Source organism: Manis javanica, chromosome 6, assembly GCF_040802235.1.
Source record: "Manis javanica isolate MJ-LG chromosome 6, MJ_LKY, whole genome shotgun sequence".
Classification (NCBI taxonomy): Eukaryota; Metazoa; Chordata; class Mammalia; order Pholidota; family Manidae; genus Manis; species Manis javanica.
In genome coordinates this window covers 131,385,123-131,409,293 of record NC_133161.1, presented here as the reverse complement: position 1 = coordinate 131,409,293, position 24,171 = coordinate 131,385,123, and the positions used below count along the sequence as shown (strand labels likewise).

Genomic DNA, 24,171 nt, shown 5'->3' with positions numbered 1-24,171 from the left:
AATGGGTTCTCATCCTGGTCTAGTATTTTAGACTTTCACTCCCAGACCTGTGGGAGTTACAGATGTGTCCATATACAGATCTATGGGAGGTACATGCACTGGCTGTAAATATAAAACAAAACTTTCCCATAAATGCTCTTACCTTCCAGATGTTTTTGGTTCACTACTGTGATCTTTGGGGGCCACTCTGCTGTTACTGCAGGAATACACAGGAGGCCAGCTTCCAGGCCTTCTCCCCAATATGCCAGGAGGGCCAGCCATTGCTGGTCCATGTGTTTAAATGTCCAGGGCCACATCCAATCAACAGAGTCTCCAGGGTTTAATGCTTTTGGGGCTGGTAGCAGGATGTTGCTGTGCTGACCATATCCTGGCTTCAATAACTCCTCTTTGGTTTGCACGTACGTTTAGGAGAGGCAGCAAGGTGTGTGAGCATATCCACAGGGTCAAAGCTCCTTTATGTGGCTTCTCATTCAAATGCCACAGCACTGTCCATAGGCGAGCTGACCAGCCCTGTAGATTATTGTTGTCTCACTTCAGGCCAGATTTCAACAAACCATTGTACCTCTCTATCATGCTTGCCCCAGTATGGTTATATGGTATATGAAACTTCCACTTTATCTTAAATTGCTGTACTCATTCTTGTAATACATGTCCAGTAAAATGGGTGCCTTGATCACTGTCAATCACCTGAGGCTGGCTATAGGCTGCAAAGAGATGCTCTAGACCCCTTCTGGTGGTTTGCTGAGCTACATGATGTGCAGGGAAAGCAACCAACAGTCCAGTAGCTGTGTCCACACAAGCCGTGGCATACTGATATCCTTCTGATACGGGCAGTGGCCCAGTATGGTCTATCTGCCACCCGAGAAGGGGTATCAGTTCCTTTACTATTGTCCCGTGTTGCTGTGGGACTCAGTGCAAATCCCTCTTAGAGCTCACAAAGCACTCCTTCCAGGCTCTGCTGACTTCTTCAGAGGTCAACAGCAAGCCCTTCTGACAGGCTATAGCCAACAATGTCTTTTGCCCTGTGTGCAAAAAACCATTGGGTTACATCAGAGGCAGGCTTTCCTTCTAGCCAACGCACCTGGGACAATGTGTCTGCTTCATCATTTCCTGGGGATGTCAAAAGCAACTGGCCAGTCACATGATATATGGTAACAGTCTTAGTCTGACCAGAGGCCCGTAGGTCTTGCCACAGCTCTTGCCACCAAAGGGGCCAGTGACCAACCATTCAGGTGGCATGGTACCATGTCAGTAGCCACAGAGTCAAGCGCCAATAGACGGCCCAGATGTCAGTGCAGACAACTATGGGGGAGAGCTCCTGGGTGATCACAAGCCATACAGCCCACAACTCAGCCCATTGGCTGCTTTTCCCCTCTCCATCCTCCATTCATATTCTCTCAGTCTTAGGATGGAAAGCCACAGTCCTCCACTTTGGGAGGCCATTTGTACAGATGTAAGCATCTTTAGATATAGGGGCTTTTCCCTCCTGATAGGGACTCTTGGCTACCAGTGGTTCCAAAGCAAATTCTTTTCTGCTTTCCACTGGTATAGGTCACTGGCCCCAATAAGTGTTAGAGTTCTCCACTTAAAGGGCTATTGGAGAGGGCGCTATGCTGCTGTAAATATGTACCCCATATGACCAGTGTAGATGTCTGTCCATGCCACTCTGTGGCATTTGGGTCCAGTCTCTCACCCACCCCATGATGGGACAGGTGGTTATTATCTTGATTGGAGCTGTTCTGGTGATGGGCTCCATAGCCAGTAAGACATGATGCATAGCAGCCAGTTGCTTCTCTATCAGGGTATACCAGATCTCTGTGCCTTTCCATAGTTGTGACCAGAATCCAATAGGTTGGCATGTCCATTCAAGCTGCTGCCAAAGGCCCCACCCATGAACATCTTTGGTTACATGAACATCTAGCTCACAGGGCCTTGGTGAGTCCATTACACTCAAGGCCTATGTGGCCTTGACTGCTGGTTTAGTAGTAGGAAAAGCTGCTGCACATATTTCATCCCAGTCCCACCTGATGCCCTTTCACACCAACTGATATAACAGCCTCAGAATTTGTGTCAAGTGTGCGATAAACATTCCCCAGTAGCCTAAAAGACCCAGAACTCTGGTAATACTGCCACAGTGGTTGGGGTAAGGAAAGCCTGGACCTTTTCTATGACTGCTTCAGGAAAAACTTTAGTTTTACCTGACTAGACAACCCCCAAGAACTTTACAGACAAGCCATGTCCCTGAACCTTGGTGCTGTTCACAGCCCATCCTTTCTCCTGTAGATGTTGCAGCAGTCTAGGAACTGCCCCTCACAAATCTGCAAGAGATTCAGATGTGAGCATACTATCATTAATGTAGTGATACAGCCTTACCATTTGTGGTTTCTTCCATGTGACCAAGTCCTGGGCTACAAGTCCGTGACAGATGGTGGGACTGTGGAGATACCCCTGTGGAAGGACAGTGAACGTCCACTGCCGGCCTTCCTACATGAAGGCAAACTGTTTCTGACTGACATGTGCTATGTCAATAGTGAAGAAAGCATTAGCAAGGTCCACAGCATAGTGATACGTCTCTAGTTCATGACTGAGTGTGTCCATAAGAGCTGCTATAGAGGGGACAGTAGCATGCAAAGGGAGTGTGATTTCATTCAATTCCCTGTAGGCCACAGTCATATGCCAGGAGACATCTGGCTTTCTCACTGGCCACACCAGGGCATTAAAAGGACTATGAGTGGGCTTTATGATGCCCACCTTCTCCAATTCCTATAGAGTTTCTCCAATTGCCTTGTGTCCCCCAGGCAATTTATACTGCTTAATACTTGTCACCCACCTGGGTTCGGGCAGAGCTACAGATGGGTGCTTTGCATGTATCCTCAGAACTGCCTTTACCACATGTACCCTTAGTCTGAACTCACCTGCAGTATTAACCACAGGCCCTGGAGGATATCTACCCCCAAAATATATTCAGGGATGGGAGAAGTGTACACAGTATACTCCTTTGAGGGTAACGCCCTATCCCCAGTGGGATTTGGGCTTTCTTCACTCTAATTATCTTACCCGCATAGCCATCTCTCACACAGGGGTCCCAGGAAAATGCTCAGGGTTTCATAAATCAGGGAACACTCAGCCCTTGTGTCCAGCAGCACCAGGACACGTTGTACATACAGCAGGGACCAATAAATTACTAATTCAAGATGTGGCCTCTGGTTGCCAACACATCCCCCAAAGTGGGGGCCTTGACCCCCACCTCAGTCAAGCCACGACACCCAATCATCATCCTGTGGGGGGGGGGCGGCCAGGCAAATCCTGAGTACTGCCCACCAGGAGTCTTGCAAGGACACAGGCCAGATATGGGGCTTTGCATGCTGCTTCCGAGTCCTGGGCCTCAGTGTCTGGAACTGCTGCTCTGGCTTTAATTGGTGCCACAGTTCTAACAAGATCCTATTGGGCTGGCCATCAAGTTTTTCTTTCACTACCTCGGCCTTTATCAAATTACCCCACATCTGTGTCCTCGAGACCTTCACAGGGCCCTTTGCACCTCTCCTTTCGGTTGTAGCCTGTACTTCCTTCTGTGCCCTTATTGTTTCAACCTCCCCCAGATCTTCTAAAGTACGAGTAGCCTCACTTACGGGGTTGACCTGTGGTGGGAGGAAGAATAGTCACTAGGGACACAAAGAGAATTGGGGGAGCTGTATGCAGCACCAGGTTTCTCATTCCTACAGTGAACAGCTCTGCACTGGGGCCCTGGGGGTCCATGTTATAGATGATATTTTTCATGTCCAACTCCCGTAATACTTGCTGGAGTTCTACATATGTTTCCCAGCTGGTGTTTAAGTAGGGTATATCACCCTGATTAGGCCAAATTGCCCTGATGGCTGCTGTCAGCCAGTCCAGAAGGGCCTGATTCCCTGAGGTGTGAGGGGCACTTGGCCACTGCTGCTGGAGTGAAGGGTGAGTCGTTAGGGAAGGCAGTCCACCCATTTCAGAACCCAACATAACAAGGTTTTCCAACCCCATATTCCAGACATGCAAAAGCCGTGGAGGCAGAGGTTCCGAAAGCTTCTGCTGAAACTGGAAGCTCACGTCCACCAGCTCATCTTGGGTAGGAGCGGAGCATGGAGTGCCCTACAACCTGGGGATGGGCAGGCTCCTTCCCCTGAGGAGCCCATGGCTGATGAGTTTTTATTTTCTTAATTACAATCAGGTGGGCCTTTAATATGGGAGAGGCTGGTGCCTCTGGTGGTGGCCTTGGCAACAGACTGGCCCTCGGCCGCATCCCTCATGCTCCCTGGACAGCTCCTCTGCCATCTCCGGGGCTGAAGGGCTCTTTCCTCCCCCTCCCCCAAGGCCTCCTGCAACACGGATTCTGCTGCCTCCTCCCTTGCTGCTAATGCATCTCCCAGGAGCGCAACCTGTCTTCTCAATAACTGTCCCTCTCCCTTAAGGGCATCCCATAGGTCATTGCTCAGCTCCTCCAAGTGATGGGGAAGTGTGTCTCTCACCTGCCGAAGTCTCTCTCCTTGATAACCCTTTCCACTGTCTAGAGAAACAGATAAATATATTTCCTCCGGAGTTACGACTATAAGCTGACCAGCTGGGTGTGGGGTTCAGTGGGGCCAGAGAGGAGGAGTCTGGAGCATGCAGACAAGTAAGGCACAGTCCCTGGGGTCAGGAAGCTCACATTAGCAGAGCAGATGTGGACGGTAACGAGATGGAATTTTCAGGGTGGGATTTAATAAAGCAACTCTACTACATGGGGAGTCCATGATGTTCAGAGGGAGGTGAGGGAACTTTCTAGATCCAGTAGGAGTTTGTAAGCAAAGATGGGATTGGGGAGGGGAAGGCAATAAGGACAGAGGGACCAGCATGTGTGATGGCTGGTGTGTTGGGGTACAGCTGCCCCATACACATATGGGTGTCTGCTTCCCTAAATGATCTCCCCATCACTCCACAGGGGGCTGAAGAGGTCAGACATGTGCTCTTCCAGTTTGTTTTCCGACTAGTTCATGGGACTGTGACCCAATCTTATCCAAAAAGCTTGAGGCAAAGTCAGATGCAGAGTTTGGGACAAAGTTTTTCCTCCTTGGTGAACACTTGGAGGGAAGAAAATGCCCCACTTCTTTGTTTCATGACAAGGTCATGCCTACATTTCAGGCTGGGACCTGCTACTGCCATTCTGCAAACAGGAAGAGGGATGTCTGCAGTCTGTGAGGATGCGAGCTGGAAAGATGCCATGAGGGAAGTCCTTGATGTCATTGTCCCCCTGCTCTGCTGACTTGAGCGGGCACCGCTCTGCATCCAGACTTGTAGTTAGAACCTGAGGAAGTGACTGTCCTTACAGTGGTGTCCCAGCTAGTGGATATCTCCACACTTGCAGCTGGAAGCACACTCACAGGTGTGGGGGATGGACAGACATGATAGGGGGAGGCAGGCTGGCAAGGAGCCTAATCCTGCCCTGTCCACACTGGACTCGCAGGCAGGCTGTCTGTGTCTGTGGAGGCAGTTCTGTGCTATGGGGCGTGCTAGGAGCCGAAGTTCCTGGCCTCCTTGAAGGCCTCTTGTCCTCTCAGAGCCCATTAATGACCTGTTTTGGTGTGCAGACTCTGTTTACAGTGCACGGTGTTTGAGTCTGGGACAAGGAACCTCTGCTGTAGACCCCTACCACTGCCCCTCACACCAGGTCTGCTGGCCAAGAGCTGGCCTTCCTGGAGGCTTGGGTGACATGGATGTCTACCTACCATGCATGTAAGAGATGGAAAAGAGTTATCTAAGCAAACAGACACATGCGCACACACACCTAACTCAAGCATGTTCATGCACACACAGACTTAGACACACACATACCTACATGAACATATATATATACACATAGGCCTGCATGTACACATACACACATGCATACTTGAGGGCATTAGCTGGCCTTCATAATTATGTCCTTGGTTCCCCGAAATAATTAAGAACCAGAAAGACACATAATTTGAAATATGGTCTTGACAACAAGTGATTTGAAATTTGTTTTTTGCAAAGACTGAAGTTCACCTACAGAGTAATTTCAACCCAGGGCCACAGCACAAAGGCCAATCAAGGCTGTATTTTCTGCTCCCAGTCCCGCCCCCTTTGTGATTGTTACTTGAGGCATCATCAATAGGGGGGTGCCACATGAGTTTGGTGAGGCAGGCAGGGCTGAGGCTTCAGGTGACCACAGACTGGGAGAGGGTAAGGGTCCCCCACTCCTTACCAGTGCACTGGGGGGCAGGTGATAAGGGAAGAGTGTTTGGAGGCCTGAGATCTCTCCTTCCCCATTTCTAGCTTTGTTTCTTAAAAGGATCCTGGTGTAAACCAGGCAGGGTTGGCAACACCCCACAAGCAAGGGCTCTTTGTGTCTTGCTGAGTTCTCCTGATAAATAAAGCAATCTTCTCCTCTGAGCCCGCAGAATTCCTTCTCTATTGCCATATGTTTTTCTTTCTTTCTTGGATATGTTTCTTTACCTTTTCTTCTTTGCTGAGAAGAATGTTTCCCTGTGTAACCTGTGTCCCACACCTGGTGAAAGCTATTTCTGCCCAGTGGTGGTGGTTGGTTAGCACCAGTCAGCCTCCAGCAACTGCAGCCTGCTCCCAGCCTCTGCTGGAGGTCAGGCCTCTGGAGGCCCAGGGGGACCTTCCCTGCCATCCCGGAGACGGTCACATCCTCTAGGTCTGCAGCCTTGACAAAGCCGGCTTCGTAGTTCCGAGTTCATGCTTTGAATCTCACCGTCGCTCTCCCAGAGGACATCCTGTGCAGCACGGTTCTGTGTGCGCTGAGTGAGACGCACGGGATATCCTGCAACACACACAGCACAGGGCAAATGTTTGGTTTTACATCAGGAGGGAAAGAGCAGGAGGAACGGAGCTCGCCTGGCAACTTGGGAGGAGAAAGGAAGTCAGCCCCATCCCCATCTAGGTGAGGGAGGGTCAGGAGACCTTGTTACCTGTTAGGAAGAGGCTGAGGGGACGCCATTCCTGGTGGCCAGGACTCCCCCACTCCTCCTACAGTGTCCTGGTACGTGAACAATTCCCCTTGGTGCCCAAGGCTGAACCAGGCCCACACAGCAGGGCGTGGGCAGAGCTCTTCCGTGCTGGCCCCTTTGCTTCCCAGGCATCCATGTATCTAAGCCTCCTGAGAGGCTGTGGGCCACACGTCACATTTCCATTTTGCAGACACTAGAGCAGGGGCTACACTGCCCCCCAAGCTCCCGCAGCTAACAATCGGGAGGCCTGGGATGTGAGCCTAAGCCTTCTAACCCCAGAAGGCACCTTACCTACATAGGACGCTGCCTCCACACTAAGCTCATGGCCACTGGACATCTCATACTGGGTGACCACTGGTGCTTCAGCCCAGGGATGTGTGACTGCCGTCACTTTCTGTCAGCAGACGTGCACTTGCAGGAGAGGCTGTCTCACGGACGTGAGGAGAACCGAGGAGAACACGGCAAGTGGGTCCGAGGTGGGCCCCGGACTCCTAGCCTCTCAGGGCATGCCTTCAGGGACCAACCCAGCTGCTGGGCACCAGCCGGAGGGGCAACTCCCAGCTCCCACTCCCTCCTGGTTCTGTGGGAGGGGTCAGGGGTTAGGAGCTCAGCGATGGAGGGCAGCACTGGGTGGGTGGCTGGTGGGAGAGGAAGGTGGGTAAATGGGGAGAGCGGCTGGGAAGGGAGGAGGGTCATGCCGGTGAGGGGAATGGAGGAGGGGAGAGGGATGGGAACAGCAGTGGAGAAGAGAGAAAGAGTGTGGAGGGGCTGGAACGGAAGGGGGCGAGGGAAGTGATGGAGACAGGGGTGCAGTGTGGTAGGTGAGGGCTCTGGGGCAGAGAGAGCATGCAGTCACCCTGGGAAAGCGGGGAGCAGGTCAGGGGGAGGGGCCCTGTGCACCGGCAGGGATGTCAGAGCTGCTGGGAGGAGAGCGCTGCTGTCTGAGGGCTGGCCGGCTGCCTGTCCAGCTGCACTGTGACTGCAGAGGAAGTGCTGAAGATGGGCTCTGCCGTTCCTGGTTGGGAGTAGTAGCTCGGCTGGCAGGAGCTTTGGAGGTTCATTAGGTGCAGAAGTTAGAGGAGCTCTATAGCTGTGGCCAGCTTCATACCATCCCTGAGATGCCGCCTGGGAACAGGGGACGCAGAGCGCGATTCTTGTGTCTTGGGGCTTTGCCCTGTCTGTGGCCCTGAGCTCTGACCAGCCATAATCTGTGGCTCGGATTTTGCTTCATGTGTCCATGTGGCTGGCCATGGTGCCCAGATGTCTGGTCAAACATTAATACAGATGATTTAATAATATGGGTTGAACCACTGTGTTGTATACTTGAAATCAATATACAATTGTATATCAACAATACTTTGGTAATTAAAAAAAAAACGTAAATCTGGATGTGTCTGTGAGGGTGTTTTTGAACGACATTAACACCTAAGTCAGTGGACTTTGAGTAAAGTAGATTGCTCTCCAGGAATGGGTGGGCCTCATCCGATCAGATGAAGGCCTGGTTAGAACAAAAGGCTGACATCCCCAGAGGAAGAGGGAATTCTCCAGTAGACAGGCTTCAGAGATAAACTGCAAATTTGGCTCTTTCCTTCTGGTCCACCCTGCAGATTTTGGAATGGCCAGCCTCCTTACAGGTATTTGTTCTATGCTTATTCATGTGAGATACTTCCTAAAATAAATTTCTGTCTCTATACCCATGCTGTTGGTTCTGTGTCTCTGGAGGACCCTGACGGATGCAGGGAGTAGCCCAGACCCCTTTCTCTGCGAGTCTGTCTCTAACGCGGTGGCTCGGGCTTCTCAGAAGGCACCGTCTGCCACAGGCGGATGAAGGAGCCCCTGGCTGATCTCACCCGTGCACAGTGAGACGTGATTCCCCGTGAGCGTCCCTTTGTTGGTCTCCGTGAGGCCTCCAGCTTCCTGACTCCCACAGCCTCCCGTCTACAGAGGGAGCGGGTGTGAAGGCCTCCGGCGTGTGCTGACTCTCCCCAGGCGTCAGTCACTGCAGCTGTTTGCCTTTTCCTCACCTGGAGAGCCCAGAACGTAGATCAAGGAACACATGTGCCTTGGCTCTTTGGGCGACACAGCAAGTACCGCAGCCCAGGTGCCCAGTAAGCAACAGAAATCTTTTCTGCCTACGTCTGGAGTCTGGAAGTCCAAGATCAGGGTGCCAGCCTGGCTGGGCTCTGGCGCGGGCTGCCTTCCAGGTGGCAGTCTGCAAACTTCGGACTGCGTCCTCATGTGGAAGGAAGGTCAGGGGAACCACAGGGGAGGCTCTTAAACAGCACTAATCCCATCCACGAGGGCTCCACCCTCATGACCTGATCACCTCCCAAAGCCCCACCTGCTAATGTCATCAAATTGGGACCTATGATTTCATAGATGGACTTCGGGGGACACAAATGTCAGATCCCAGCTACATGCTTCAGCCAACTCCCTAGTGGGGTGTTTTTCACATTCAGCTCATCAGAGCTCTAGTGATTCTAGAGGGGCCCCAAACTAGTCAGAGAGCGTGAGGTGCCTGGGTGCGTGTGTGGGTGTATGCGTGTGTGTATGGGGGCTTCAAACCGAGCAGCTCTGTGTCCTCAGCCTTACCCGAGGGGGCAGAGGCCTTGTTTGAATGACATCAAAAGCTCCTATTGCCCCTGGAGAGTCAGATACCAAGGAAAGAGCTGTGAATATTAACCACAGTCCTTGTCCTTCAGAGAGTCTGGGCCTGATGGGAAAACAGTTCCACGTGGCTGAAAGAGCATGAGACTGGCAGGCTGACATTCTAAGTGGGGGGACAGGTGAGAACTGGGAAGCAGCTGAATGGGGCAATTGTAGGCTGTGGATGAGCTGCAAAGAAAATACAAAGCATGACTAACAGAGTGGCAGGGCAAGGGGGTGTCCAGAGACCCCTGTGAAGGGGCATTTGAGCTGAGACTTGAAGGATGAGGGGCAGTGCAAAGGCCCAAAGGCAGCAACAGGTTTAGTTTTTTTGAGGCCCAAGATGGAGACTGATACGAATGGGCCCTGAGTAAAGGACAGAGAGTGGAAAGCGAGGTGGGAGGATCTATAGGGCCAGAGGATTTGGGACAGAGCAGGCTAGTGGGAGAAGGTGGGTTTGACCCCAGCAGAATCATCTCAATGCAGCACAATCCATGCCACAGCACGGGGCCAGGCCGGGCACAGAGAAGGAAACTGCATTCTGGGGACTATTCAGATAGGCTTTGATCTTTGAGTCGGATTTTGAGGACCTTGGAGGAGCTTGCTGGGGTGGGGAAGGCGTAAAGAAGGCCCTGCAGCCTGTGACAGCAGGAGGTGCTTCTGGTGGCAGTTTACAGTGGAGGCGGTGGGGGCTGCGGCCCAAGCGGAGGGCGCTCGTGTCTGACCCTGCACACAGCCCAAAGGGGTTTAGACTTAATACTGGCAGGATGGGGAACACTGGAAGGCTTTTCCTGGGCCAGGGTTCCCCTGAAACCAGAGGTGCTCTGTGTAGGCTCTTATCCCTACAGGCTGCTGGGGAGGGCAGGCTGCCAAGACTCTGGGCAGAATACTTTGGAGTGTGGAGGCATGCTGCCCTTTGAGTGGTAGGGGCACAGCCCATAACAGGGTGGGCATGGGTCTTGTGGAGTCCTGCCCACGTGCATCTCAGAGGGTCTAAGGACAGGCAAGGGCAAGTCAAGCATGCAAATGGGTACTGTGAGGTCGTGGGGGGCCATCGTGCTGACCCTGGCCTGGGAGTGACACACCTGTGTGTGGCTGTGTGCATCTGAGTTCACACACTTGGGCCAGGAAGGTATACACCTCTGTTTGTCCAGATGGGTCAAAGACTCTTCTCACACTGTGCACATGTGTGAGTACACATGAGGTGGTGTTGACAACCCAGTGTGCCTTTGCATGGCCTGTGTATTCTTGTGTGTACTTGTGTATATGCAGTCATAATGCAGGTTAGCAATTATTTAGCATGTGCCAGGCTATATTCGATTTGAAGTGACAAAAGCTGCCAGAGCTTGTCCCAGTGCCTTGTCTTTGACGAGCATGCTGTGTGTGTGCATTTTCATGCACACACATCAGTGGACACAGTGGGGTATGTGCTCATTCAATAAGGGAAGAGAGATGAAGAAAGAGCTATATTTAATTTTGTACAGTACTTCTCAAACAGCTTTGTCTGAATTCGACCTGGGAACCTTGAATTTGCAGCAGACTGTAGTCTGTATGCAAACACAACTGGCCCTGATGGTGCCTCATTTCAACTCCAGACAGAGAATCCTCATTAAACGAATACCCCCTTTGCCTGGAGTGGTGCAGAGCCCCATAAACATGCCCTCCTTTGAAAATGGAGCAACCTGTCCTCAGTGCCTCTGACCCTCCAGAGCTGGTTACTTCATCAAGAGGAGTTATTCCCTGGTTGAGAGACTTTTTGGAACAACTCATCTCTGCACTTGTGATAATTCTGCCTGACCCGACCAGAGGAAAGTCTGGCTTGGGAATTGAATTGTGGATCTGTTCATTGAGAGCTGAAGCTGGAGGCTTTAAAATGTACCCTTGAGGTGAGGAAGCACTTTCCACTTCTCTTTAAACCTTTTAAATGTGTCCTCATCCCTTCATTTCATATATCTCTCAATAAATAACAGGATTTCTTGTCATCCAGTGATGGTCCTCCGTATGTCATACTGGTAGGGAAAGTCCTCACTGGCTGGAATGGGCCAGAAAGTGGTGTTTCCAAGGAAGATAACATACACTTTGCAAAAGAAGTGAGAATAAATGGGTTGTTCCATTTTCTCCAGAAAACAAAGACAGAACAAATTCAACATAATACTCTGATGTATACACATGTTGCCAGAATTTGTGTTTCAGAATCTATAATGATAAGTTGGTGTCTTTGAAGTCAAGCAGGTAGATCTGAGAACAGTGAAGACAGCACTTGGAAGCCAGAGTGGGACTTAAGGCCTTTACCTGGCACGTGGATTAAGGTAATTAAACAAAAATTCAGTATCTCCTAAATCCATACTGAGTTACCTCACGTCTGGAAAGAGAATCATGATTTTAAATAAATGAGAGTCTAGTGTCTACATCTGGTGGTCAGACTCACCTGACACCCGCCTCAGGGACGTGACTGCCAGCCCCAGCCCCACCCTGCTGGCCTGTGCTCCCCGCCTGGCGCCCAGCACACTCGCCCTCGGGGTGCTGCCTTCAGACACCCCCACCCACTGGCCAAGGCTGGTGCTCTAACGCAAAGGGCTTTACACGGAGCTCTACCCGTATTTGCGCAGGCAGGAGGAAATCTGTTTCAGGGAGCCCTGCTCAGGAAAGACCGCTTTACATCGCCTCCTTCAGCTTCAAAAAGAGGACGGCTGTGTGTTCTGTGACTACACCCGCTTTCCCTCACTGGGATCTCTGTGAATACAGGGCTGGTTATTTTGCTCTGCTCCAGTACACGACCGTGCTTCCCTCAGAACAACTGCTTGCGCTTTACTTTACTTCTGTATTCAGTTGCTGTCAGTGCTGTTTAATCAGTTTTATTAACACATAATTTACATTCAATAAGAGTTATCAACTTTAAGTATACAATTTGATGCATTTTGACAAGTATGCATAGTAGAATATCTATCACCACAATGAGTTATAGAAGATTTTCTTTATGTCCATTTTAGTGCAGCCCCCATGACCCCTGGGAATTGGCACCCATATTTCCTTTTCTGTCACTGTGTCTCTGCTTTTCTAGAATTCATTGCAGACTTTCGCATCCATTTTCTTTCACTCAGCATATGGCTTTCGATATTCATTCATGATGTTGTGTGCATTGGCTGGTCATTCGTTTTCGTTGTTGAGCAGTATGTCGTTGTACTGATATGTGACAGCTGATTCTGTTTTTCGCAGTTAGAGACTATTATAAATAAAGCTGCATGCACCCTCCCCCAGGTCCTGCAGGCCTGGGGGCTTCCCTTGTGGGCCCTGCCTTGTGCTCCCTCTGCTGGACAGGCCCCACCAGTAGGCAGAACACCACTGGCACGGCGGGGGTAGAGAGGTGGGGGTCGGTTTCCCTCTGTCCTGTGGGGTCACCGAGGGCTGGCTGCTTAGGGGGCTCTCTCCCCACAGCTTCTCCTTCCAGACTCCAGTCCTGTCTGCTGACAACCCCTGCAAGAATCTGGCGGGGGATGGGGGCGCTGCTGTTGCTGCTCTTGGGAACTTGATCATTTTTAGTGTTTTCTCTGCATTCTGTCCTTCCCTGAATCAGCAGTTGCTCAGTGACCAATCTGAGTGTGCCTCGATGTACTTCTGCCTGATGTAATCTGTACCCCACAGAAGCCTGGCCTTTTTTGAGAGCTGGTGGGTGGATGGTGCAGCAGAAGGCCACTGTGACTGGGGGCTTCTGGGGTACAGCTGGGATAGGGAAAGGAGAGGACGTGCAGTATGTACCTCCAAATAGGGAAACCTTGGGTGTAGCACCGTTCCTTTCCCTCCTCCCAGCTACCCCAAGTGAAATCTGGAGGAATTATAATTAGGGGTGGCCTTAATTATAATCAGAAAGAAAAGTGGCCCTCCAAGTCCTGCCTGGAGCATGGGGGCTGGAGGGAGAGGCGCCATGCTTCTCGGGTCCAGGTGGAGGTGTGCGGCCCTGGGGTGGTCCTTCCTGCTTCAAGGCTCATCTGGAGGAGCTGTGGCCTTGAGAGTGCAGCTCTAGAGTCAGGCTCCAGGCCCGCAGGCCAGCGCCACCACTTGTGCCCTTAGGCCCTGGCTCTAGAGTCAGGCCCCAGGCTCACAGGCCAGCGCCACCACTTGTGCCCTTAGGCCTGACTCTAGAGTCAGGCTCCAGGCTCACAGGCCAGGCCACCACTTGTGCCCTTAGGCTCTGACTCTAGACTCAGGCCCCAGGCTCACAGACCAGCGCCACCACCTGTGCTCTGAGGCCCTGGCTCTAGAGTCAGGCTCCAGGCTCACAGGCCAGTGCCACCACTTGTGCCCTTAGGCCCTGGCTCTAGAGTCAGGCCCCAGGCTCACAGGCCAGTGCCTCCACTTGTGCTCTGAGGCCTTGGCACAGACTGGCTGACTCCTCTGTGTCTCAGTCCCATCATCTTTAAGAAAGCTGTGATTCCGGTACCAACCCATAGGACTGAGGGTTAAATGTGTCAACGACGCACAGTGCTTAGAATAATCCCAGCACAGTCTGGGCTCCATAAGTGCTCGGACCCCTGCTCCTGCTCCCTCTCCTAACCGCCTCCCCCTCCCCTCCACCTCCTCCCCCTCCCCCCTCTCCTCTTCTTCCTCCCTCCTTCCTCCCTCCTTCCTTTACCCTACCAGGGTTCCCCAGGACTCACAGGTGCAGCTGAGGCCCCAGGCTATGGTGGGGGTTCCCTGATGAGCAGCTCCCAATCCAGAATTCCTCCTGGGATTTTACATCCCCTCCAGGACAGGAGCTGCATTTTCCCTGCTACCACTTCACAGCTCACTGTCTCCTTGAAAGGGCAAAGTGTGGGGCAGCGAGGAAGGCAGGTAGGACTCCCCTGAATATTTGGACATGTAGGAAGGTGTCTCGGCTTCTGAGAACACTTCTGCTTTGTCCTGTGTTCCTTGCTGCTCTTATAGGTTCAGAGGAAACCCTGCTTCCAGGTGGTGATATTTACTGGTAAGTCCTCGTGCTTTATTCAGTAGCTTAACAGAAAACAAGTCCCCTTTTAATGCCGATGTACCTTAAGCATCACAAGCAAGCTCCCATCCCTGGGCACTTGCTCTCTCTGCTCCTGAATTGGCCTCCCAGTCAAGCCTATGCTCCCAAGGCGTTTCTCAGAACCTCTACTAGATGAACCCCTGGGGGCGTCAGCACCCCGCTTCCACCCCTTCCCCTCCTCTCCCCCGGCTTTTCTTCCTACTGAACTTTAAACTGTATGCTTGCTTTTTGTCTCCCTTCTCCACTAGAAAATCAACTCCTTGGGGTCGGGGACCTCTGCTGCTTGCTCCCCTGTGTCAGGGCAGATGGAGATCACCCACTGTGCCCTGCATCCTCCTGGCGCACTGTGGCAGCCATGGCACCTGACCCTGGCCTGCAGTCCACTCCAGGGGCTCTGGAAGAGTGGGGCGTCCTAGTTCCCTGGGTCCTGGAAGAGCCCCCTCGCCTCACGGCCTTATGCTCCCCCCACACTGCTAGCCCTTGGAGATGGCACTCTCCCTGGGTGATTTTCCTAACCTCGCCCTCACCTCGGTGAAGGTCGCCTTCAGTGACATCTCCTCATATCACTGCTCAGAATGCCCATTGTTCCAGGCCTCAAGCCTGACTGACCATGACTACTGCTCCGGCATCTATCAAGGGCTCAAGAACACTGGCTGCATGTTTTCAAACAGCAGATATACTTGTTCCAAAAGGAATACTTTCTTAAAGGGAGAGAGATTACCATAGTGTCTACTCCCCAGTACATGGAACCTGTGTCCCCAAAGTATTTCAGAATTTAGAAAAAAGTGGTTTTTAACTAATTATATTCCTTGTATTTCTAATCAGTCAGAATGGAGAATACATTTATAGATAAGGCCTATTCAAATCTCTGAGTTATGGGTCCTTCTGGGGGCTTTTGAAGCTACTTTTTCTCATTCTCATTTATCTTCTCTAACCCTAGAAGCCCCAAACATAGGACCTTATCCAAGTCCTCAGGGACCTGAATCCACACCTGTCTTCCACCACTAACTTGGCCCTCTGGCACCTGGGAGCCCACATCCTCGTCCTAAGTCTCTCTGCCGTCGACTTACTCCTGACCGACAGTGCACCGTGGTGGGCAGCGTGTCAGTTCTCGTTCTGGAAAGAGTCCAGATTGACAAGGCATAATCCGCAGACTCTTCTGCAAGCGCTTCTCCAAGCCGGCTTCCCCAGGCCCCGTGTGAGGGAGGCAGCTGGACATTTGAATGGAGAAGGGAGACAGCAGCCATAAAGCCAAGCTCTTCCTCTCCACCCCACTTGGCATGGGCCAAATTCTAAAATGCTAGGGACATGAAAACAGACCCTACTGAAAGAATGCTGTGAAAATTCTTCAGCAGCTACAGCTTAGATTTTTAATCCTTCTGAAACCATTCATAACATCATAGAGGATAGGAAATCCAGAAAAATAAGATAGTAGATACAACAAAGTCATCCCGTAGAACCCCGAGTGTGAACAAGTAGGGAATGCCTCAGCTGTTCTATGTGCTGCATGTTGTCAGCATGAGGGAAACAAGAGACTGTGTGATGATCTAAGAGCAGAATCCATCAGCATCCCGGTGAGGACACTGGTAGGCACAGCTGGGGGCCAGTCTGAGAGGAGCAGCTGAAACTGACACGGGCTCTTCTTTCTCCAGTTCCCCAGTGAATGCAAGGTCCTCTGTCATGTTTTGAGGGCTTGAGCAAGCTGAGCCTTGTGAGCTGTGAAAAACAGCCATCTGAAGATCCCTTACAAGACAGAGCTGTATGCAGGGAGGAAATCTGCTGGGAAGAGAAGCCGAGCTGAACAGGACAGGGCCAGTGGGCCAGTGAAATGGGAGGCCCAGATAAGGTGGAGAGGGGACAGAGCCGGGTGGTCACGAAAGCACCCAGTCATGCTGTTGCCCATTTTACTTATGCAGCAGAAAGAGCGACAGAGGTGAACTAGCAAAGCTCTACTGATCTCTCCTTTCTAAAGTCTAGGAAAACCAATTTCATATAAAAATGAGCAACAGGAAAGGATTCTAGCTGAATCCCATATGATGTTTGTAGACCAATGAGAGTAAGGAACAGAATAGAATCCTTACAGCAAAGAATGTCAGAAAGACATGCTCACAGAACAGATGAAACTACAACCTAACCCCCTCCAGATACTTAAGAATAATCAGCATAAGAAAATAATTAAGGAAGCTCAGAAAGGAGGCAATGTAACTGAGGAAAGAAGTGGATTTAAATATGAAGCAGAAGCTGGAAGGACCAAAGAGCACACAACCCACAGATCATGCCTTCAGAGCAACAGAGGGCAAATAGAAGGGGAGGTGACCTTAACCTTCAATTCACCCAATAAACAAAAAATGATTTCCATGATTATAGATTGAAATGTGAGAAGTAAAGCTTCGGGTGTGTAACATGGGAGAATATCTTCCTGAGCTCAGGAGGGAAGGCATGAAACATGGAGAAAAGGGCTGATAACTTGTGCTACATTCGAGTGAAGGCTTTCTGTCCATTGACAGAGACCATTATGGGAAGGAACAGGCTGCCCAAGGAATGGGAGGTGCCCACATTACTACACTGAACAAAGAAAGGGCCTCTATCCAGAATGTAGAGAACTTTCAAAGCAGTAGGATTTTTAAAAATGGCAAAGTAGTTGAATGGGCATCTCACAAAACAGGATGTCCAAACTGATAAATACATACATGAAAAACACACTCAAACTAGTTGGTCATCAGGGAAATGCAAATTCAAATCACAACTAACTAACACTATATACCCCCCAGGATGGTTGAAATAGGAAATGCAAACTGAAATGCTGGGATGGAGAGCAAAGGAACTACTGGAATTTTCATTCTGAGGGCTGGAATATTGACTGGTAAAGCCATTCGAAGAGCTGGCTATTAATATTGACTAAAGTGTAACATATGCATGCACAAAGGTGAGCCAGAAATTTCACCTCTAGGTATATGCCCAACAGAAACACAGTGCATCAAAACTCAGCCATCTACAGGATTGAATGTGTCAGCTGTCATTAATAGTGCCAAGTGAGAAACGACACGGATATCTGTCAACGGTGGGGAAAAACTGTAGTATATTCATATAATGCAATAGTATAGAACAATGATAAACTGCTGCTAGACCCTACAACAGGTTGCATGTTATGAATAAAATGCTGAGCAAAAGAAGTGAAACAGAAGTATATATACATCTCTTCTTCCAGATCAAAAGCAGCCAAAGTGAATTTATGGTATTAGCAGTTAGGACCGAATTCCCTTTGGAGAGGATGTGAATAGTGGCTGAATCAGGACAGGGGTTCTATTTATTCCCTTGGTGGTGGGGGTTACATGGCTATGTTCACTTTTTAAAACGCAGAGTATACACATATTTGTGTACTTTTATGTAGACATATTGTTTATCAACTTAAAAGTTTCTGTAAAAACCATGAGTATTAAAATATACCTGTATCTCTGTGAAAATTCTATAATCATAGACTATATTATGGGTAAAGTACATAGCAGAATATACTAACCAGAACGGTATCATGAAAAATGTTTTTGCTGATGATTTGCTTTTTCTCCCATGCACAATTACACTTACTTATTTAAAATTAGTTTCTTCCTCATACTCTGATTATCTACAGCCCAGTGTAGACTAGCAAATGGGTAAAAAAAAAAAGAAAACCCAAAGAACCCTACTAGGATTCTATTTATCAGCCTAGAATTTAAGCATGTGTTAGTCAGGTATCCAATAAAAAAGCTTTTAGAAGAAAATTTCAAGGTGTTAATTGGTCCCTCAGGGGCACTTGAAGTTTCTTTTCTTCTGTAGTTTCTTTGAAGCTTTGATTGGCTTCAATAAAGATGCATCCACTGATGTGAGTCCCTGATCTAATTGTCTGAATGCATAAAAGATGTTAGTCAATAGGCTCAAGATGAGATTGACCTGCATTTCACGCATTTTACAAAGTTTGCTTCTTTATAAGATTTATAAATCCCCCTTACTCTAAGGAATATTTCACCAAGTCTGTGCAGTACATTCTGTTTTAGAGATGACCACTGAATCAGACACTATTAGAGGCCTTAAGCGCCCTTGGAAGCTGGCACTCCACCACAGACTTAGTAAATTCAGATAATGTACAGTATGTAACGTCAGGCTGGAGGTAGGAGAATTCACTGCTGTGCTGAGACCACAGTGCTGGCTAAGTGTCATAGGTAGTTTCCCAAGGCCTGTCAGTATAATGCCTAAAAGGAAGCTAACTCTATATTCCCATCTCAGAAGTAAGATAAGTAAGCTACACATATTCGAGAGTGGCAAACACTTCCAATGCCCTTTTATAAGCCACTTCTTTGCCAGGTGCTGGGGATACCAAAGTGATCAGATCATATCCACAAAATTAATTTCTAATCCTGCAGGCAGGACAGACAATTAAACTTTCAATTAGAGTTCACAGGGTGCGGCGGGGCTGGTACAGGGTAATTGCTGGTCGCTCAACATCCTTCAACAGATCAGCAACACATTTCCCACCTTTTTCTGGGTAGGGATGGGGGAAAGGTGGGCTGCACGACTGGAAGCCCTCTCATCTGTCCCTGGCCACTTGGAAATTTGCCAGCCTGAATCCTGGACCAGATACTGCGCTCTCAGAACTGACCCATGGCCCTTTATGGAAAATAATTCAACAAACCGGTATTGAGTGTTGACGATGCCGGATCCAAGTTAGATAAGGGCACGGGCAGTGTGTCTGTGTATGTGAATTTTTACAACAAAACTCATTGATTCCAAAAATTGTTACATGAATTCTTCTGGTTCTATGTTCACAATTATGCTGTTTATAGGTACAGTTTATTTCCTTCTCTCCATTACTCATGTGTATCATTTCTTTTTTTCAGACATGGACTAGGACCTCCAGCACAATCCTGAATAGCAGCAATTACAGTAGGCATTCTTTTCTTGCTCTTTCAGTAATTCACTGTAAATATGGTATTTGTTTTGGGGGTCTGATCTACAAGAATGGTAATTTCATATGATTTAACTTAATAGATACCATTTGTAAGATTAATAGTGTTAAGATATTTTTCATCATGAATAAAATTCATCAAATGTTATTTAAAAAATTATCAAGGGCCCAGGGTGGAGCCAAGATGGCGGCGTGAGTAGAGCAGAGGAACTCTCCTCCCAAAACCACATAGAATTATGAAAATATAACAAAGACAATTTCCTAAAATAGAGACCAGAGGACACAGGACAACATCCAGATCACATCCACACCTGCGAGAACCCAGCATCTCGCGAAGGGGGTAAGATACAAGCCCCGGCCCGGCAGGACCCGAGCGCCCCTCCCCCCGGCTCCCGGCGGGTGGAAAGAAACCAGAGCAGTTTTTTTTTCTTTTTTGGTGAGTGCTTTTTGGAAGCCTTAAAGGGACAGGGACCCAATAGCAGGGAAACATGGCAGTAAGGCTGGTGAGCGGGTGCCTGAGACTGGCACCTGTGGAGAAAGAATATCACGCATTTTTCCCTTTTTTTTTTTGGCGAGTGCTTTTTGGAAGCCTTAAGGGGACAGGGTCCCCAATAGTAGGGAAACAGGGCATCAAGACCGGTGAGAGGGTGCCTGAGACCGGCGCCTGAGGACAAAGAAAATCGCGTGTTTTTTTCCTTTTTTTTTCTTTTTCCTCTTTTGTTGTTCCTGTTGTTGTTTTGGTTTGGAGAGTGATTTTTGGAAGTCTTAAAGGGGCAGGACAGAACACTTAGCCCAGAGGCAGGAAATCTGGGGATCTCTGGGCACTCTAACCCCTTGGGCAACAGGGAGCACAGATGCCCATTACAGAGATAAATAGCCTCCTGGCCGCTCCCCATCCAACGGGGCTCCACCATTTTGGAGGAGCAGCCCTAACCAGGCCATGCCCACAGCAACAGTGGATATAAACTCCGTAGCAAATGGGCAGGTAGCAGAAGCCCTGTCTGCACACAGCTGCCAAGCATAAGCCACTAGAGGTCGCTATTCTCCCAGGAGAGGAAGGCCACAAACCAACAAGAAGGAAAGCTCTTCCAGCGGTCACTCGTACCAGCTCTGCAAACTATCTCTATCACCATGAAAAGGCAAAACTATAGGCAGACAAAGATCACAGAGACAACACCTGAGAAGGAGACAGACCTAACCAGTCCTCCTGAAAAAGAATTCAAAATAAAAATCATGAACATGCTGACAGAGATGCAGAGAAAAATGCAAGAGCAATGGGATGAAGTCCAGAGGGAGATCACAGATGTCAGGAAGGAGATCACAGAAGTGAAACAATCCCTGGAAGGATTTATAAGCAGAATGGATAAGATGCAAGAGGCCATTGAAGGAATAGAAACCAGAGAACAGGAATATACAGAAGCTGACATAGAGAGAGATAGAAGGATCTCCAGGAACGAAACAACACTAAGAGAACTATGTGACCAATCCAAAAGGAATAATATTCGTATTACAGGGGTACCAGAAGAAGAAGAAAGAGGAAAAGGGATAGAAAGTCTCTTTGAAGAAATAATTGCTGAAAACTTCCACAAACTGGGGGAGGAAATAATCGAACAGACCACGGAAATACACAGAACCCCAAACAGAAAGGATCCAAGGAGGACAACACCAAGACACATAATAATTAAAATGGCAAGGATCAAGGACAAGGAAAGAGTTTTAAAGGCAGCTAGAGAGAAAAAGGTCACCTATAAAGGAAAACCCATCAGGCTAACATCAGACTTCTCAACAGAAACCCTACAGGCCAGAAGAGAATGGCATGATATATTTAATGCAATGAAACAGAAGGGCCTTGAACCAAGGATACTGTATCCAGCATGACTATCATTTAAATATGATGGTGGGATTAAACAATTCCCAGACAAGCAAAAGCTGAGGGAATTTGCTTCCCACAAACCACCTCTACAAGGCATCTTACAGGGACTGCTCTAGATGGGAGCACTCCTAAAAAGAGCACAGAACAAAACATACAACATATGAAGAATGGAGGAGGAGGAATAAGAAGGGAGAGAAGAAAAGAATCTCCAGACAGTGTATATAACAGCTCAGTAAGCGAGCTAAGTTAGGCAGTAAGATACTAAAGAAGCTATCCTTGAACCTTTGGTAACCATGAATCTAAAGCCTGCAATGGCAATAAGTACATATCTCTCAATAGTCACCCTAAATGTAAATGGACTTAATGCACCAATCAAAAGACACAGAGTAATAGAATGGCTAAAAAAGCAAGACCCATCTATATGCTGCTTACAAGAAACTCACCTCAAACCCAAAGACAAGCACAGACTAAAAGTCAAAGGATGGAAAAACATATTTCAGGCAAACAACAGTGAGAAGAAAGCAGGGGTTGCAGTACTAATATCAGACAAAATAGACTTCCAAACAAAGAAAGTAACAAGAGATAAAGAAGGACACTACATAATGATAAAGGGCTCAGTCCAACAGGAGCATATAACCATTCTAAATATATATGCACCCAACACAGGAGCACCAGCATTTGTGAAACAAATACTAACAGAACTAAAGAGGGAAATAGACTGCAATGCATTCATCTTAGGAGACTTCAACACACCACTCACCCCAAAGGATAGATCCACTGGGCAGAAAATAAGTAAGGACACACAGGCATTGAACAACACACTAGAACAGATGGACCTAACAGACATCTATAGAACTCTACATCCAAAAGCAACAGGATATACATTCTTCTCAAGTGCACATGGAACATTCTCCAGAATAGACCACATACTAGCTCACAAAAAGAGCCTCAGGAAACTCCAAAATATTGAAATTCTACCAACCAACTTTTCAGACCACAAAGGTATAAAACTAGAAATAAATTCTACAAAGAAAACAACAAGGCTCACAAACACATGGAGGCTTAACAACATGCTTCTAAATAATCAATGGATCAATGAACAAATCAAAATAGAGATCAAGGAATATATAGAAACAAATGACAACAACAACACAAAGCTCCAACTTCTGTGGGATGCAGCGAAAGCAGTCTTAAAAGGAAAGTATATAGCTATCCAGGCACACCTGAAGAAGGAAGAACAATCCCAAATGAATAGTCTAACATCACAACTATTGAAACTGGAAAAAGAAGAACAAATGAGGCCTAAAGTCGGCAGAAGGAGGGACATAATAAAGATCAGAGAAGAAATAAACAAAATTGAGAAGAATAAAACAATAGCAAAAATCAACGAAACCAAGAGCTGGTTCTTTGAGAAAATAAACAAAATAGATAAGCCTCTAGGAAAACTTACTAAGAGAAAAAGAGAATCAACACAAATCAAAATAATCAGAAATGAGAATGGAAAAATCACGACAGACCCCACAGAAAAACAAAGAATTATTAAAGACTACTATGAAAACCTATATGCCAACAAGCTGGAAAACCTAGAAGAAATGGACAACTTCCTAGAAAAATACAACCTCCCAAGACTGACCAAGGAAGAAACACAAACCAATTACGAGCAAAGAAATTGAAACGGTAATCAAAAAACTACCCAAGAACAAAACCCCAGGGCCAGATGGATTTTCCTCGGAATTTTATCAGACAAACAGAGAAGACATAATACCCATTCTCCTTAAAGTGTTCCAAAAAATAGAAGAGGAGGGAATACTCCGAAACTTATTCTATGAAGCCAACATCACCCTAATACCAAAACCAGGCAAAGACCCCACCAAAAAAGAAAATTACAGACCAATATCCCTGATGAATGTAGATGCAAAAATACTCAATAAAATATTAGCAAACAGAATTCAACAGTATATCAAAAGGATCATACACCATGACCAAGTGGGATTCATCCCAGGGATGCAAGGATGGTACAACATTCAAAAATCCATCAACATCATCCACCACATCAACAAAAAGAAAGACAAAAACCACATGATCATCTCCATAAATGCTGAAAAAGCATTTGACAAAATTGAACATCCATTCATGATAAAAACTCTCAGCAAAATGGGAATAGAGGGCAAGTACCTCAACATAATAAAGGCCATATATTGTAAACCCACAGCCAGCATTATACTGAACAGCGAGAAGCTGAAAGCATTTCCTCTGAGATCGGGAACCAGACAGGGATGCCCACTCTCCCCACTGTTATTTAACATAGTACTGGGGGTCCTAGCCACGGCAATCAGACTAAACAAAGAAATACAAGGAATCCAGATTGGTAAAGAAGAAGTTAAACTGTCAGTATTTGCAGATGATATGATACTGTACATAAAAACCCCTAAAGACTCCACTCCAAAACTACTAGAACTGATATCGGAATACAGCAAAGTTGCAGGATACAAAATTAACACACAGAAATCTGTAGCTTTCCTATACACTAACAATGAACCAATAGAAAGAGAAATCAGGAAAACAATTCCATTCACCATTGCATCAAAAAGAATAAAATACCTAGGAATAAACCTAACCAAAGAAGTGAAAGACTTATACTCTGAAAACTACAAGTCATTCTTAAGAGAAATTAAGGGGGACACTAACAAATGGAAACTCA

The 24,171-nt window shown here is 48.0% G+C and overlaps 1 long non-coding RNA gene across 2 annotated transcripts in view; it reads right to left on the bottom strand.

The window, feature by feature from the left end:
- The window catches only part of LOC140850010 (uncharacterized), a 190,763-nt gene that overhangs the window by 3,650 nt on the left and 162,942 nt on the right, over positions 1-24,171 (bottom strand). For both annotated transcript variants that reach the window (XR_012132628.1, XR_012132627.1), the window contains exon 2: positions 143-6,820. This is a non-coding gene — a long non-coding RNA (uncharacterized lncRNA). The remainder of the gene's footprint in view (positions 1-142; positions 6,821-24,171) is intronic.